Source organism: Heteronotia binoei, chromosome 1 (genome assembly GCF_032191835.1).
Source record: "Heteronotia binoei isolate CCM8104 ecotype False Entrance Well chromosome 1, APGP_CSIRO_Hbin_v1, whole genome shotgun sequence".
In the NCBI taxonomy this organism is placed as follows: Eukaryota; Metazoa; Chordata; class Lepidosauria; order Squamata; family Gekkonidae; genus Heteronotia; species Heteronotia binoei.
The window spans coordinates 96,312,741-96,329,997 of NC_083223.1; the positions used below are offsets into that span (position 1 = coordinate 96,312,741).

General features: G+C 44.5%; 1 protein-coding gene and 1 non-coding gene across 6 annotated transcripts in view; one reads left to right on the plus strand and one right to left on the minus strand.

Annotated features, from left to right (window-relative positions):
• Nucleotides 1–17,257, plus strand: part of LIN28B (lin-28 homolog B) — a 139,378-nt gene that overhangs the window by 30,712 nt on the left and 91,409 nt on the right. The gene's annotated exons all lie outside the window — the stretch shown is intronic.
• TRNAP-AGG (transfer RNA proline (anticodon AGG)) lies at nt 12,311–12,377 on the minus strand. The gene has a single exon. It is a non-coding gene; the product is annotated as a tRNA-Pro (tRNA).

Here is a 17,257-nt window from a genome sequence, read left to right on the forward strand (position 1 = left end):
GTCCATCCAGCAGCGACAATCTGGCTCAGAGGATCAACCCTTTATTTGTAAGGAGACAACTCCAGCAAGCAACAGTTTCAACAGGCCTTTCAAACACTGAAAAGTGAAACTACTTGAGCTGTACTCCATTGAAATACATTGCAGCACATACAAAGTTGCAAGGAAAACATGGAACATATTTTCCATTAAGGTCTCTGGGCCCAGACAAACTACTCCCAGAATATCTAGGTGCAAAGACCTTATTGCAAAATCCATTCCACCTTTTCTTTGCAACTTTGCAATCCCAGAAGAGCTTCATGCTGAAGCAGGCAAAGACAAGGCAGAAGGAGCTGGAAACTTTGGCAGCCTCTGACCTTCAAAGGGTGAGGACAGGAGGAGGAATAGAGCTGCAGACCTGATTAGAGCCCTGGGCAGGCTGGTTGTGGCCTGCGGCATGTCATTTTGACACCTCTGTGTATAAACTATTCTGACTAACTAAACCCTTTCGCTTAATTTAATTCCTTGTACAAGAGAAAATATTTTATAGGGATCCCTTCCCTGTGCTTCCCAAAATTTCTGAATTATTCTTTTTTTCCAGGCTTTCACATGTCTAGCTTTAATATGATTTTCTGATTTTAACAAATCTTCACAATGCCATGCAGAACATATAGAGTGCTTTTGATTGTCACTCAGTCTTTGCAGTTACATATTTGGTGTGGTTAGAATATTCAGAGAAAGATGAGTTAGCCACAGAATGAATTTCAACTTCCACGAATTTTTAAAGCTTTATTGTAATAGCACTTAAATGTCATGGATCAGTAAGTACTCTCATTAATGTTTCAGATAGGGCAAAGAATTGACCTCGAATTGTGATGATCTTAATTATTCTGATTCACAAACCTGAAGTAGCACATTTATCCATCAGTTGGTAGTTGCTCTAACTAATCAACTTCATATGCAATTTTTAAAAAGGCAAAGCAATCCATCTCTGTATTGTACTGTAGCACTATATACTGGAGGGAGAAATTCCATCAATAATTACTTTTGCTATGTACACCTGTGCAGTAATTGTCTTATTTTCCTTTTACGACATTATTTTGCAAGCTGTTAGCCCAAAGGTCTTTCAGAATTTTATTGGCTAATTTCATCAATAACATATTGGCTGATACACTGCCTTATAAAGCATTTACTGCACAGCAATTTCTAAAGAATGCTTACTGTACACTTAAAGTGTGACTGCATAAATGCATGAAGGTTTACAACAGAAAAGCCTGTTTATTAATTTTTACAGGCTACTTATCAATCAAGCCCATAAGGAAGTCCTAACCTTTTTTTGTTCCTCTGTGTGTACTGCCATGTCATACATAGGGGAAATGCACAATAGATGTATTTGATATCTTAAATTTGTTTACCCAGATGTTACAATGAATGTAAATAAGAAAATTTGGCCCAAAAAAGCACTTTAGCCAGGCTTCAATGAGAAAATCTGTGAATGCATTTAAGTATGAGGCAGGGCCAGGTCTGAAGGAGCAACTTTGATTTCGCTGTGATCTCTGTAATGGGCAGGAGAATAAGAGTTAGGGGTGGAGAATTCACCTGTTTCTCTGTTTTCTTATACATCATGTGGCTCTCAAAGAGATGGTCAGGCTCTATGTGCATATCTGTTCTAGTCCCCTTAAAAGCAAGCTTCAGTTGCAATCTGATTGCTTTGTAGTTCTTTCTCCTGCTCAGCTTCTGAAGTTAGAACTTGGGTTGCACTGCTTTCCTCTACTATTTTCCTTCCCAAAATGTTCCCATGAGTATTCCCCCCCCCCAGCCAAATTCCACCTTTATGTTTTTAAAAAATATGTTGAGGATGATTATAATCTGGGGGGTGGGGCTATGTAAGCTCTCATGAACTTCTTACAAGTATGGTGGGAGAAGTAGCTGGGAACTTTGGCAGCCTCCAAGCTTGGGAGGAAGATGTTTGCCTCAGGAAGTATCTGCCTCAATTTTGTACTTGAAGAAAAAATGTATTTGTGCTGTTTTAAGGGTTTGAATACAGATTACTGAAATGATATCTAACTCTGAACTGGCCCCTATGAGGATTGGTGGAGAAAGTGAGTTCAGAAAGAAAAGGTTTTTCTACCAACCTGGTGGGAAAGCAGGGCTGCCACTGCCCACTTTCATAATCAAGGCCAAAGGGCATGGAGGAATATTGATAGAGCAGAAGTCACACCCCCACCAACATCACCATGTAAGCCATGGAGGGGGTAACAATATGAGCGGGCAAGAAAGGAGCCATTGAATTCCACCGAAGCTGGTGGGTGGGTAGGCTGGTGAACCTGGCAGATGGCAAAGGGAGGAGGAAGAACAGTTGGCTATATTGGTGGGCAGCACTGCCTGGCAAGTGGTTGGCCTGGTGGCCAAGTGGGGAAGATGATTGAATTTTCCTCTCCAGAAGTCTCAAGAGTCCTCACTTGTATTAAGATACTTCAAAGAAGGCTATTGTGGGAGAAATAAGGCCTATTGTGAGAGAAATACGATGGGCTCTAGAAAGAGGCTCTGGGCTAGTGCCTCCCCATTCCTTTCCCCATTCTAAGGACTGAGTATTGCTTTGAGAGCTGAGGGGGGAAGCATAATTCTTGGAGGGGAGGAAGCCAGGGCTTGCACAGTTTCATGGGGGAAGATTACGTTTGGAATTCCTGCTGTGTCATTTTAATTGTTGGGTGACTTTGTGTTACTCACACACAAAAAGAGACACTCAGAGAGAGACGTGCACACATGGTGATCATGCAGTCCCCCAAACCTCCCAAAGCTATCTGAGGATTTGGGAACTCTGCCTCTACTCCTGCTGCCCCCCCACCTCCAGGGCCAGATCTAGGGGGGCAGAGAGGGCCCCCATGTGACAAATGATGTCACAGATCATGGCAGGGCAGCATGTATGTGGCTGTGTTGACCATGTTTGCTACCACTGGCCACCTGCTTCACTCCCCACCAGGCTTCTGCCTGCACCAACAAGCACAGACAGCAACTGGGTAGGGCACTGCCTCTGCAGCATGCTGTGCATGTGACTGGGTTGCCAGGCAGCAGCTCTAGAAGAGCTGCCACCAGATGCAAATTTGTAGGGGCTCTTTCTCTGGTCCAGTGTGGCCCACAGCAGTCACATTCACCAGCGGAGACCCGATGCTGCCACACTGGTGCAGCAAACACCCCCGGGAAGCCATGAATTGGGACACACACACACACGAGAACTGGTAAGGGCCAGACTGTTGTGATGCTTTTTCTAAGCTGCTGGTGCATGTGTGTGGGGATTCCCCAGAAGGTGCGCTGTCCCCTTGGCAGGGATGCCTGCAAGAGGTCTTCCAGGGATGGGAGGGTGGAGGGCAATCCCAAGGGGTTGGTATATTGGCAAGTAGCACACAAGGGAGAACCAGGGTTGGTGCACGCTCCCCCTGGGTGCTCTGACAGAGCAGGACAAGTGGACAGAATCAGGGCCAGTGGATGGGGAGCCCCCCCTGCACCTCCATGGGACGTACTCCTCCTTTCAAGCCCAGACTAGATCCCTGGCCTGAATTACGTGCAGATGGTTGGCACCACAACACTCCAGGGCATCTAAGGCCAATAGGGGAAGGGAGGGAGGTTAGTTATGTATTCCCTGAACAGGTCTACCTCTGATGGGAAGAGTAAAAAAGTGTGCATGCACATGAAAGCTTATACCCTGAATTAGACTGTACTCAAACTTTTTCTCTTACTACACAATTAAGGGGGAAATGCAGTAAGAACAATATAATACAACAACAACACCGGATTATAAAATCAAAACAACACAGAGAACAGTATAATACATTCAATAAAGTAAGAGGACTGGACAGGAGAAGCAATGCAGTAAGGAAGTATATTAGATACAATGAACAATGTAATAAAGATGCATTATAAAATTAGAGAATAATGCAGTAAAACGGTACACTGTATGACAGGAATACTGTAATAAAAATACCTACATTAGCTACAGCAGTATTCACTTTATAGAAATTCCTTCCTGAACCAACTCAGTTTTACACCTTTTGTGGAGTGATTTAAGTGCCTTTTGTGAAGCACATCATCCCACAAAGTGAGAGTCACAAAATTGGGAATCCTTGGGCATGAGCAGCTGATGATGTGGCTTTTTGCCTGGTGTCACCTTCGCAGGACTTTACTTGGATGTGTGAAGTTGCCACAGTGAAGTATAGTAGGACAAACTATCATGCAGATATGTGGGTTCTAGATCATGAAGGGTTTTGTGGGTGATAATCAGTACCTTGAACTGAACCTATAAATGAATTGTTTAACCAATGGATCGACTGCAGAATAGGACTGACTGCAGAAGAGGTATAGCATGCATATTTTGCCTAGCTCTTTCTTCCAGAAGAAGAAGACTGCAGATTTATACCCCACCCTTCTCTCTGAATCACAGTCTCAGTGCAGCTTACAATTTCCTATATCTTCTCCCCCCACAACAGACACTCTGTGAGGTGGGTGGGGCTGAGAGGGCTCTCATAGCAGCTGCCCTTTCAAGGACAACTCCTGAGATAGCTATGGCTAACCCAAGGCTATTCCAGCAGGTGTAAATGGAGGAGTGGGGAGTCAAACCTGGTTCTCCCAGATAAGAGTCCGCACACTTAACCACTACACCAAACTAGTTGAACTACGATGTTTTATATGGTATAGAGCAGTGTTTCCCATTTGCAGGGTCATGACCCAGTACCGGATCATGGAAGCCTCACTACCAGGTCACAAGAAAAGCCAAAGCTAGCCCTGCCCCCCCCCAGCAAAGCTAGCCCTGCCCCATCTCTGTGTTGTGCAGAGAGGAGCTGGACTGCCTCTCCTTCCTTCTCCCCTGCTCCCAGTGTTTGAGAGAAAAGCTAGCATCCACTGGCCCTTTAGACCCATGAAGTGGTCTTCAAGGTATGAGCTTTCATGTGCCTTGCAGTATGTTCTTTTGGGGAGATTTCCCCAGGAGGTTTGGGTGGCAAAGAAGGGTGTGTGTGTTTTCAGACGGGATGGGCGGGGAGCGGGCATTCCAGTAGCTATTTTTTTTTACCAAACGACCCCGGGGCAGAATTTTTGCTGGCTGGGGTCATTTGATGGTGAGGAACGCTTTTTTTTTTCTTTGCTCCCTCTTTCTTGCTTGTTTTCTTGCTTGCTTTCTTGTTTGCTTTCTTTCTTTCTTTGCAAGTGTTGTTCTGTCTGTATTCTTGGTGCTGGGAGGGGGGAAGCAACAGTGGAAGGGCTTCTAGTGCCCTGGCCCCACTGGTGGACATTCTGGTGCTTTTTGGGCATTGTATGAGGGAATTTTGGACTGGATAGTTCACTGGCCTGATCCAACATGGCTCCTCTTATGTCTGTTTTTCCTTTCCTTTCCCTTTCCCTTTCCCTTTCCCTTTCCCTTTCCCTTTCCCTTTCCCTCCTTCCGTTTTTACTGGATGAAACTTTTCAGTTCATCATACTGTCGTTGCAGATATAGGAGCTCTGCCAATGAAAAGTTGGCACCCCCAGTTGTAGCCAGGTGGCCTTCTATGAGATTTCTGTGTGAGTGAGTAAGAGGTGTGGGGCAGAAAGAGATTATTGGCGATTACTGCGGTATATCTCAACAGTACTGAAGAGATGGTACTATGAACTTGGCACCATTTTACTGGCCCTGCTTTTAACAGCTGTCTGACACCAAAATTAAACTCCCATAGATATTAAAAAGGATGAAAGTAGTTCACTGGCTAAGTATCTGCACAACTTTTAAAGGCATGGGAAACACAGCCAGTAAAAAGCTGCAAGCCCCTCATAAATATCCTTTTTGGGATAACTGCAGAAAAGCTTGTTTGAACTTCATATAACTTGAAATTAATTCATTAATTGTAATACAATTCTCTGCTACTTTTCACAGCAATTTCCCTGTGTTTCAACCAAAGAAAAGTATGAAAAATAGCTGTCAAAAGATTTTCTTGAAACCAAGCAAGCTTGGTTGTAGCTTGAGGCAGGGTTTCAATAGTAGCAGCTGAAGGAAGGGCCTACTAAATGTGTCAGCATATTTTGAGGTAGAGCAGCTGCCAAGGCCCAGTGTGGGTGGTACACAGTGCTGGCATTCCTGATAGCAATGGCAACAGCACTCCCAACTGCATACACTGGCCAGTGCTGTTGAGGAAGAGATGTGTAGGTGGCGCAGGCAATTGAACATGGGCATTAGGAGTGCGTGCAAGCTGGAGAAGAATACACAAAGATAGGTGCATGCAGATGTGGGGGTGGAAAGAGAGGACCACCCACTTTCCACCTCCATTTTGGCTCAGCATGAGTTTCAGAGAGATTTTTCTGAAAGTGAATTTACTTCTGAAGAAGAGGCAGGTTTGGGGGAATGCCCTAGAAGTGACATCACAGGAAAAGGTGGCATTTTCGTTCAGTGTGTCCTGGAAGTGACATCACTTGGTCCTTGACACCACAGGAAATGACATAATTCCTGTCTCCCGGCTCCACCCACAAAGTCTCTCGGCTCCACCCACAAATTATAGTGGGCTATGGTGGAGAAGTGTAAAAATAACTGGGCCACAAGTAAGAAAAGTTTGGGAAACTCTGGTATAGACTATACCAACTGGGGTTTCCAAGTAGTCTTCAAGGACTGACCAATGTGGTGTGTGTTAAAATAATTTAGTTTGATTGGGTCATAGTAGTAAGCCGATTTCCTGGCTAAAGATGATAGAAGCATTTTTCCATAGCTGAACTTCCATAGTTTTCTTTAGCAATAATGTCCAGTTGACCCTTAATTGAGTCAATGAGAGTAAGCTTGAACCCCTCTAAGAGCTCAGTCTTTCTTGCCAGTATAAAGTCCATCTTGTCTGGATTCAGTTTCAGTTTGTTCACCTTTAGCACTTTAGGCACAGAGGTTAAGCATTGACAGGCATGGACAACGTAATATAAAACTCTGTCTAATCAGCATATTGATGACATCCAACTCCAAAATCACAAATTATTTACCCCAGGGGCTTTACATAATGGTTAAACTGCATGTAGAATAAAACTAAGCCTTTCAGGACCTCACAACTGGTAACATCTAGTCTTGAATAGTAACCTTCTGTGTCTGAACCCTAAGGAATGATTTAAGCCAAATCATGTTCCTTGATACTGCCTTCTGCCTTCACTCTCTCAGCAAGCATATCAAAGGCTACTGATAAATTCAGCAACAAAGAGGCACAGTCCTTATCTACATTCAGATTGAGATCATCAGCTAAAGCCACCAATGCCCTTTCCATCTCAAATGGTGAATATATCCTGAAGCCAGGCTGAAAGGGGTCTAGAGGTAATGTGCCATCCAGGCAGGCCTGGTTCCACAACCAATCTTTGGCACCATGCTCAGAAAGAACATAATTGGTCACATCATTCTCTTATAGTACTAAGTGTCCTGTCAACATCCAACATAGTGGCCATGTCTCAATAATATATAAATAGGCCAGTTGGTACACCAAACACTTATACTGCCTAAGCTATATTACTATTGGCAGCCAAACTGTAATGTACTGGAGAGATTATATCAGCAAAGTACTTTGTAAAATGTTGCAGGCAGTTGCTAAGAACTTAGATATTCAGATCCTAGGACGTGCTGAAATACCCTAAACATCTGACCTGATCATGAACTAACTCTAGGAGAAGTATAATTTCTTTGCAGCTATCATCACTGCCTTTTCGATGAGCTCTTGTAATGCTCTGTGTCGGATTCAGTTTTCTGCTAGTGCCTGTCTAGGCATCTCTTGGCTCTCTGTAAGTCAGCCCAGCTCTGTAGTAAACCATGGTGCCTAATTCCACCTCAAGGGTGGGAGAAAGCGCAGTCAGGGGAACCATACCAGAGCTGGTCCTTCTTCCTTTCCAGTAACAGCCTACTTCCAGGAAACTACAAAGGGGCAATATTCTATGCTGCAGCAGGGCAGGAGGAACAGTGGCAATTTGTTGCTATCGCTGGAACAGAGAGGAACCTTAGGCCTTCCATAGGTTGAAACTGTATGGGATGGGCTGAGGAAGTGTGAGGACTGACTACTTTAGCACTTTCAGCACTGCAACACTGATGACTCCCCCATTAAAGAGTTCAGTGTCTTCAGTATTATAGTGTAATTTAATATGCTGGTAGTTCTACCTATTGTGGTTGTTTGAGAATGTTCCTGTGCAGGTAATACATTTTTTTTATCACATAATTTTGTTTTCTACCTTCAGCTTTTTTTTTTTTCCTGCCTCTCAGATGGCAGAAATTAAGATACAAGATTACAATACTGTTGCAACATAGATGCAGCAGGTTTGCAACTCTATCTCAAGTACTGCAGGTTTTTCTTATAAAACGCTGAGGCATTTATACTTTAAACTTTTATGACTCTGCCAAAGAGTACAATTTCACATGCAAACTTACAGATGATGCATTTTATGATAGGCTCTACTCCCAAATCTCCAAGAATTACTCAACCTGGAGATAACTCTAGTTATAGGTGATTTTCTTCTCTGGTACATCCCTGAAAGAGCACTGCACTCTACTGATAACTCTGGTGATCCATGGCCTTAGGGAGATCTGACTGCCCTCAACCAGGGCCAGGGCCTTCTCAGTCCTGGCCCCAATGTGGTAGAACTTTCTGCCAGAGGACATCAGGGCCCTCCAGGACCTTTTGCAATTCCACAGGGCCTGTAAAGCAGAGATGTTTTGCCAGGCTTTTGCTTGAGGGTAGCAATGGTTTATTATTTGGCTGGCACCTTTTCCTCCTACTCCACAGATGCTTTGTGAGTTTTCTTCTCCCCCCCCCCCCCCCCGCCACCAGCAGGACACCCTGGTAGTCCAGGATCTAATGAAAATCTATAGGGCACCATCTGCATTTTATGAATTTTTATAATTTTAACAAATTTATTATAAAATGTATGTGTTTTTAATCATGTTATACGTCACCCAGAGCTTGGTGTGAGTCAGGATGGAGTGATCAATTAAATGTAATAAATAAATAAATTTAAATGTTGAAATACCTTCATTTTGGGTGCCCCTAACCTTCTGAGATTATTCCCTCTAAGCTGTGGAGTCTTGTGAGCAAAAATTCTATTTTATGACCTACTGGCATTAAATTTATGAGCTACTGCATAAATTAGCTTGCTCTGGGGCCTTTTTCTTGAGCTAAGACAGAAATATGTGAGTTGGAGGCTAAAAACTGTGAGCTAGCTCACACTAACTCAGCTTAGAGAGAACACTGAAAGTAGGCAGTGGAAATTCACTTTTTATGTTTTTGTTTGACTTTTGTCAAACAAAACCACACACTCACAAACTCAGTACCCAGTTTTTCAGAATCTAGCGATTGGTAGCTATTAGCCAGAACAATAAGGACACAGTTCAGCCAAAATTAATCAAAATGTATCAATTCTCTAATATTTATGGAAGAGTAAAGGGAGCCTAACTCCAAAGTCACTGGGACAGGATTACCACCTACTGCTGTTATAGCTGTCACTGGAACAACTCTTCATATGCCTGATATTTATTCTGTGTAATCCAAGCCCCTCCCCCTATATTAGCAGAGGAAGCCAGTAAAAACTCCATGATAATGGCTTCATGTTGACTTTTTCTGGCCCAGTCCTGGGGCAGATATTCATTAGTAGCAGACTCATATTCTAAATGACTGGAAGTGACTCCAGTTTCACCAATGACATCTGGAGTCATTATCAAGGCGTTAGCTTAACTCTTTATTTATATTAATTTGATGCTGCCTCTCCAGGTGGCTCACAATGGAAACAGTAAAACAGAACAAAGCAAGTAATTCTAAAAACACTAGAAACAATAACAATAAAAATAAAATCAATAAAAGCATGGTAATAAGAACAGCCAACAAAAACCATGTTGAGACATAAAAGCAATAAAACAGTGATCTAAAATTATTTCTGAAACTGTCTTTAGGCTTGGACACAAGACAGCTAAGCAATATGGAACCCCTTAGTGAAACCCTAGATGAAAACAAATGTTTTGGAAAATAAGGCAAGTGCTAGCCAAGTCTCAAGGGGCTGTTCACAACATGTGGACTGCCAGGTGCTATCTTCTCTGATAATGGAATATAGCTGACACCAAGTCTTGTCACATCTTGCCAATCCTTTTGCATTCAGCAGCAGTTGTCCAGGCTGAGTAGACTGTTAGACTAACAAAGGATTGTTTGTGGGTGATTAAGAACATAAGAGAAGCCATGTTGGATCAGACCAGTGGCCCATCTAGTTAAACACTTTGTGTCACACAGTGACCAAAGCCCAGGTGACATAAGTACAGGGCTGGCCCTCCTGCTAGGCAAACTAGGTGGTTGCCTAGGGTGCCGGGAGGGTGGGGGCGGCAAATTGAGCTCCCCCATCCCGCCTTGCAGTGCCCCAGGCAAGCAGCTAGTTTGCCTGCCTGCCTTCCCTGCCGTCTGCCACCATTGCTGCCGCCGCCTGCCCCTCCATTCCCTTCGCCTCCCCCCCATGGCTCCAGAGCTCCCCCCTCCCTGCTGCAGCTCTATGCCCCCCTCCCCCCCCCCATGGCTCCAGAGCTCCCCCCTCCCTGCTGCAGCTCTATGCCCCCCTCCCCCCCAGCTGCACCTCCTCTTCCTCCCTCCCTTTGGTATTCGAACTCTTTCCCACCCCGTGTCATTTTCAACACTGGAGCGAGCTCTAGCGCCGCGTTCCAGCTCTTTAAAGCCCCCCCCCTCCTCGGCCAAATACTCAAAACGCAGCTAAAACCGCGCCGTGGGGGCAGGGCGCGCTTACTGGCTCTCAGGAAGAGCATGCTGAAAGGACAACCCCCGCTGCTGCTGACTCCTCTCTCCCATCCAGGAAGTGGGGAGGGGAGAAGTCAGTAGCAGTGGGGGTAGTCCTTTCAGCACACTCTTCGTGAGAGCCAGTGAGTGCGCTCCACTCCCGTGGCGTGGTTTTAGCCGCGTTTCGAGTGTTCGGCCGGGGAGGGGGGGTGCTTTAAAGAGCCGGAACATGGTGTTGAAAATGACACGGGGGGGAAAGGTCTGAAGGGAGGAAGGGGCATGGCAGGGGAGGCATGGGAGTGCTTGGGGGGCACCAGGCAGCGAGCCTGCCTAGGGTGCCATGAGGCGTCGGGCTTCCCCTGCATAAGTAAATTCACCAATGGAGCCACGAATCTTCCTGCTGTTGCTCCCTAAGTACCAAGAATACTGAGCACCACTGTGGTAGGTAGACAAGTGTTCCATTTTTACGTTGTGGTTAACAGCTATACTCATGGACCTCTGCTCCATGCTTTCCAGCCCCTCTTTGACCTGTTTATGTTTGTAGCTATCACCACTTCCTGCAGCAGTGAATTTTACATGCTAATTACTCTGTGGGTGAAGAAGTACTTCCTTTTATTATAATCTTTCATGTACAGTTACAGGAAGGAATCCAGCAAAGCTGTTAATAAAATAGATGGCTAACAGATTGCATGCCTCTTGACCTGACTGACGACCAGCCAAAGAATGCTGGTACTGCCACAGGTGGAGTCCAAAGGCTATGTGTGTGTTTCCCTCAGAGGACTGGGGTTACGTCGTGAACTATGGATCCAGCTTCTTATGATTCCTCCAGTGTTCCCTCTAAGCTGAGTTAGCGTGAGCTAGCTCATAGATTTTTAGCCTCCAGCTCACACATTTTTGTCTTAGCTCAGGAAGGATGACCCCAGAACATGCTAATTTATGCAATAGTTCACAACTTTAATGCCAGTAGCTCACAACTTTTATGCCAGTAGCTCACAATGTAGAATTTTTGCTCACAAGACTCTGCAGCTTAGAGGGAATATTGGATTCCTCCTAGGGATATGTATTTGGTTCTTCCAAAGCCAAAAATATACCTGAAAAATATCTTATTGGTATTTTTCAGGTATAGTTTGGCTTCCCAAAGGTATCTGTACCAGTGGCACCTCAACAGCATTTGTGGTAGGGTATGAACTTCCATGCTCACTTGTTTCATGCTCTCTGCTCACTTCTTCAAAGGTATCCAGGTTTTCTTGGGAAAACAAACAAACAAAAGCCTGAGAAAATCATGGATATATTTGGGGATTACCACTAGATCCTGCCTCTCAGCTATTTACCGGGCTTTTGCAGTCTTTTTAATTTTTAAGGGGACTGCAGAAAATAGCCTGAGATTCAACTGGGCTGGGATGAGCAGAATGTTCCCCCAGCTCAGCTTGGGGTGTCAGACCTTGAAGTTGAACATGTGAACATATGAAGCTGCCTTATACTGAATCAGACCTTTGGTCCATCAAAGTCAATATTGTTTTCTCAGACTGGCAGCGGCTCTCCAGGGTCTCAAGCTGAGGTTTTTCAAACCTATTTGCCTGGACCCCTTTTTTTTTTGGAGATGCCAGGGATTGAACCTGGGACCTTCTGCTTCCTAAGCAGATGCTCTACCGCTGAGCCACCGTCCCTCCCTGTTGTTGTGTCACGGGAGCAATCTGCTAGCCGCAGCTCAGCAAAACCTGAGACCAGCTTCTCCTGCAGCATGGTTTAAACTACACTGCAGGAGAAGCCATCACAACCAGGTTTGTATGCAGTGGGGAGAAAACTCTCCGTGGCATGCAAATCATGGGGCCAGCTTTAACGCAGCACAATTTAAACCATGCTGCAGGAGAAGCCAAGCTACAGCCCTGGTTCAGGCTGGCTTTTTAAAAAATGGTATTTTCCTTTTGGGTCTTTCCCCTGGATTTCTGAAAAATCCCAGATCCAAATGCTGTACTGGTATTAGGATCCAGGATTTTTTGGAATACTGAATTTTTTTTCAGGTCCAACAGACCCAAACAAAAAAATACTGATTAAAAATATTGCATGCCGTAACATAATTGCATTATATAGACATATACATACAGAGACAAAAATATGTTATGTTATGGCTGAATTTTTAAACTTTTTTTTAAACATTGCACATCCCTAATCCCTACTACCATGATTTACTCTATAGGGCCACTATCCAAGTGGACTAAGACACCCAATGGCCATGTGTAAAGATAAAATTGGAACTAGATGAAGAAATGTGTAGCCGGGTCACCATATTAATTGCAAGAACTAGTGATGCTCCAGCACTTTGACTTTTGCTAGCAGCCAGACCCATTCAAAATTTTCTCCTGAAGTTCATTCTGTGTCTATAATAATAGTTGGTTGTGTAATTTCTTTGTGGCCTTCTCTCATGATTCTCTACATACAGTACCCTCTGTGATCTTTAAACTTTAAAAAACAAATACTCCAAAAAAGAGTAATTGATGGTGAGATTTTGGGGTGTTTTCTATTTTTTGGTAAAATTGCTGCCCTTCTAGTGCTGAGCTGAAAATGAAATGTGCATGAAGCTTGCTTAACAGATTCCTCCCCCCCCCCCAGTCAAGGTTTCTTAAGAGTGAGGAATTTGCACCCTTTTGGCTTAGGTTGCAGAGCCTCTTGGTCAACCAAGGGAAGTGAGAGGTCACAGCTATTAATTGCCTAAGACTTCCTCAGGCGTCTATTAACTTTTCTTCTGCCAGTTATTAGATTTTTAGGGTTCTCCAAAATTCTAATTTACCTTGCAGCATAAATAATGCAAATGCTTCTGAAATACTGAAATAAAAATCTGGCAGTGTGTGTGTTTCAAAAGAAGTGCCAGTCAGATTAAAGTAAACAACCACCAGGATATTGTTTCCTTGATGATGATCCAGGTGTTAGAAAGCTGAAACTGGATTGGCAACATCAAGACCTGGCTTTGAGTTGGACAAGTTGCATGTCCTTAGCCATGTCACGATCATGTACCCAGCTTAAACTGTGGAGTAGCTAAATGATTAATTATCGTTGCCTACCTTGCAGGGTTGTTATGAGGAAAAATAGTAATGCTACTATATTAGATATGTTATTGCATGTGACAGTCATAAGACTTTTAACTTGCTATCTTTGGATATGTTGTAGTCAAAGTTAAAATCCACTTTTATTTCAATGGAAAAGCCATAAGCGTGCCATAGTAGCTGGACTTGAAATTCGTAACTTTACTGGATCATGTCCGTTGTTCATAATTACAGCTGGAAACAAATTACTGCATTCTGGAGAAGGGTAGATGTTTACCTCTTCTCTTCTAGTATTTGCATTTATACTTACTAATGAAGAATAAAATAGCCTTTGTTTGAAACACACACCCAGGTCTCCCCCCTGCCCCCTAATCTCTGCATCCCAAACATATCCTTGGTGCAAAACGTTTTCTGCCTTGATCATGGCTGGGAAGGCAGAGTGGTTTTCTTTCTTCTTTCTTTTCATTCCCCTACATTTTATTTTTTAAATGACAGCAAAGGAAAGCCAACTCTCCAAAGCAATGGAAAGGATGAATTAATGTCACAACCATACACTTTGTAGCGCTGGCTTTAGATAAAATGCCTGAATAATTGCTCTAGCAGTGGGCCTGGGGAAGATGCAGTTTCACATTTTTCTTTCTTTGGGAAAAAAAATGTGGATGCATTCAAAAGGTTAAAGTGGGGCCTCCACTAAGATTAACTCTTAGACCCATTATAGCTCTTTGGCATGCAGACCCCACCCATGAATAGCCCTCTCCAGCTAATACCATGCTTTTGTTTCTTTTGCTGGAAAGATTTTTTTTTAAAAAAAATATCCCCTCCCCCGCACAAGAAAAGAAAACAGATCTTTCCCTTTCAGTGCTTCTAGTCATGTGACTTCCCTTTTTTTGTGAGTCATGGCTAGGGGTTGAAGGTGAATGAGAGAATGATTTAGAGTTCAAAAATCTTATTTTGACATTTACAACAAATTTTGGACTGAAACAGCCCTTAATTGAATTCATAACACAGGATACCAGACACATGCTTACCTTTTATTGATGTTTATCTTGAAATTCTAGCACGTTCTCACTCTTTAATAAAGCTTAAGCTGCAGAACTCAATAAGCAATTGAAAGGGGAGGGGAAAGTCCAACCCAAATAATTGCAGGTCTCTCAAGTATGCACATTAGTGTGGGGGTGGGCAGGGAGGCCAGAACAGAAATGTTTCCTGTTCTGGATACCTTTTGAGGTGGCTGAATGCAACCATATTTCCTCAAACCCTGCATGCTGTTGAAGGTGGGGGAAGGGCACTGACCCACCCATCTAGCTGCTGTTTGTGGTGGCTGGTGATGGCTTTTGTATCAAGCTGAAATTTGATGACAAACACATTTGAACGCCAGCATAGTAGCCTCTGGATCCTATTGATAGAGAATGTTTGCTTTAAAACAGATTCATGCAGACATTCTGATCATTTTATGTGTTTGCAATCAAGATGTTATGTCCTGTTGCGTTAAAATATTTTAGTATATCCACTTATGTTTCAGCTGAACTCTCTGAATTCTTTTGTTTCTTAAGGTTGTTAGGTAGTATTTAAAGATAATGAGGGATCTTTGCTACAACTTTTTTTCTTTTAGCTTTGCTTATTTTGATTTTGTGTGGCTTATCTTGCATGATAAAGCTAATCGGATTGATTAATGATGAGACAGCCTGATTGTCTGGACATTTGCTTTTGATTAAGCAGTAGCTAAGTGAACAAGGGATTGCTGATTATATTTTTAGATCTAAATACTTGTGGAATATATTGCCATCAATGCTCTACTTTTCTTTGCAAGGACAATCCCTGTGCAGAAAGTTGTTCATCTGCATAAAATACTCTACTGGGTTTGGGCCTGTTTATTCACCAAATAAAATACTTCTGGTACCATGTTTTCTGGCAGATCTGGTCTTTTAGTGAGAGCGCTGAATCGAGGCATATATGCCCTCTGTGATAAACCTGTCAGAAATAACCACATCAGTCACACTGGGAAAAGAGAGGTCTTGTTGCTTTTTTCAGATTAGGGTGGTTCTGTTTTGGCAATTAACTTTTGAAGTTCTGGGTTTGTTTTTTTAACCAGGAAGACATTTTAAGAGACTCAAAAATGTTTTCTTGTTGTGAACTGAGATATAGTTAAATTATTATAGATAGGTTAAAAATTATTAGAAGAGGAGTGTATGAGTGTGTGCATGCGTGAGAGAGAGAGAGAGAGAGAATGAAGAGTGTTGCCAGTTTGGATATTATATTTCACAAACAGAGCAGACGCGTGGGGAGGGGGGGGCGGGGAGGGCGAGCCGCCCCAGGTCTTGGGGTCCCCGCATTGGCAAGGGGGCCCCCAAACAATGGCCGTGTTGCTGCGAGGGGGGGGGAGAAAAAGAATGGAAGCGCCCGACAGCGAGGGGGAGCGCGCGCGCACGGCGGAGGAAGGGGGTGTGGCGGGGAGGGGTGCGCGTGCGCACGTCGAGGCTCCTCGTTCCCTTCCCTTCCCCCCTCCCCTTTTTTTCCCCCTCTCTCTCACGCAATCGGGCTGAAAGCGCGGGAAAGGCACGTCGCTTTTTCTCCTCCCTCGCCTACCACTCCCATCAGCCCCAGCCACGCGGGCCGGGGCTCTGTTCCTTGGAGCGCACCATTGCTGGCCCCACGGAGCTCTGATGCAAGCAGGCAGCCCCGTTGGTCTGAAGCAGTTGAACAAAAAGCAGGAGCCAAGCTGCACCTTGAAGACCAACCCATTTTTATTGTGAACCTCAGCTGTCTTGCGCTCTTAAGCACACTTCACCAGACGAGGAATCCAGCACAGGGAGCAAAGCCTCATGCTGCTCAGATCCGAGGTTTGCTCAATTGGTTCATATTAGTGCATGCTGCTGTTTTGTTGCTTTCGCGTGCTCCCGCGACTCAGATCCAAGGTTTGCTCAATTCGTTAATCTGACTATTCTGTCATTGTACCGTTTTGCATTCTAAACCGCTGCCCAGAGAATTTCGCTTCCCTGTCGTTGGTTCTGAAATCTGTACCCTGTTGCATTCTGGGCCACCGCCTACCAGCTCTGTGTGGCTCTGCTCAGTTCTGTAAGGTTTTGCTCACTCTGCGGGATTTCTCGGAGCTCTGAGTAAGGGGGGGGGGACTCTCCATGGAGGGAGGAGGGGGGGGGAGTTTGCATTCCTCCTTCTTTGCTTGGAGGGCCCAGGGAAGCCCACCCTAGTTTCCTTTGGGTGGGGGATTTGGGTTTGCCCCTCCCCTTCCCCTTTTGCTGCAGCTTCTTTGCAGCATTTGGGCACCGCTGGGGGTGCGCTTCTTGCAGGATCTGGGCTGGAGACGGAGGTTCCCAGGATGGAGGAGAGTTTGCATTCCACCTCCTTGGCTGGGAGGGCCCAGAGAAGGCCAGCCTAGTTTTCTTTTGGGGGGGGGGGATTTGGGTTTGCCCCTCCCGCTTTTACTGGCGCTTCCTTGCACCCTTTGGGCACCGCTGGGGGTGCGCTTTTTGCAGGGCCTGA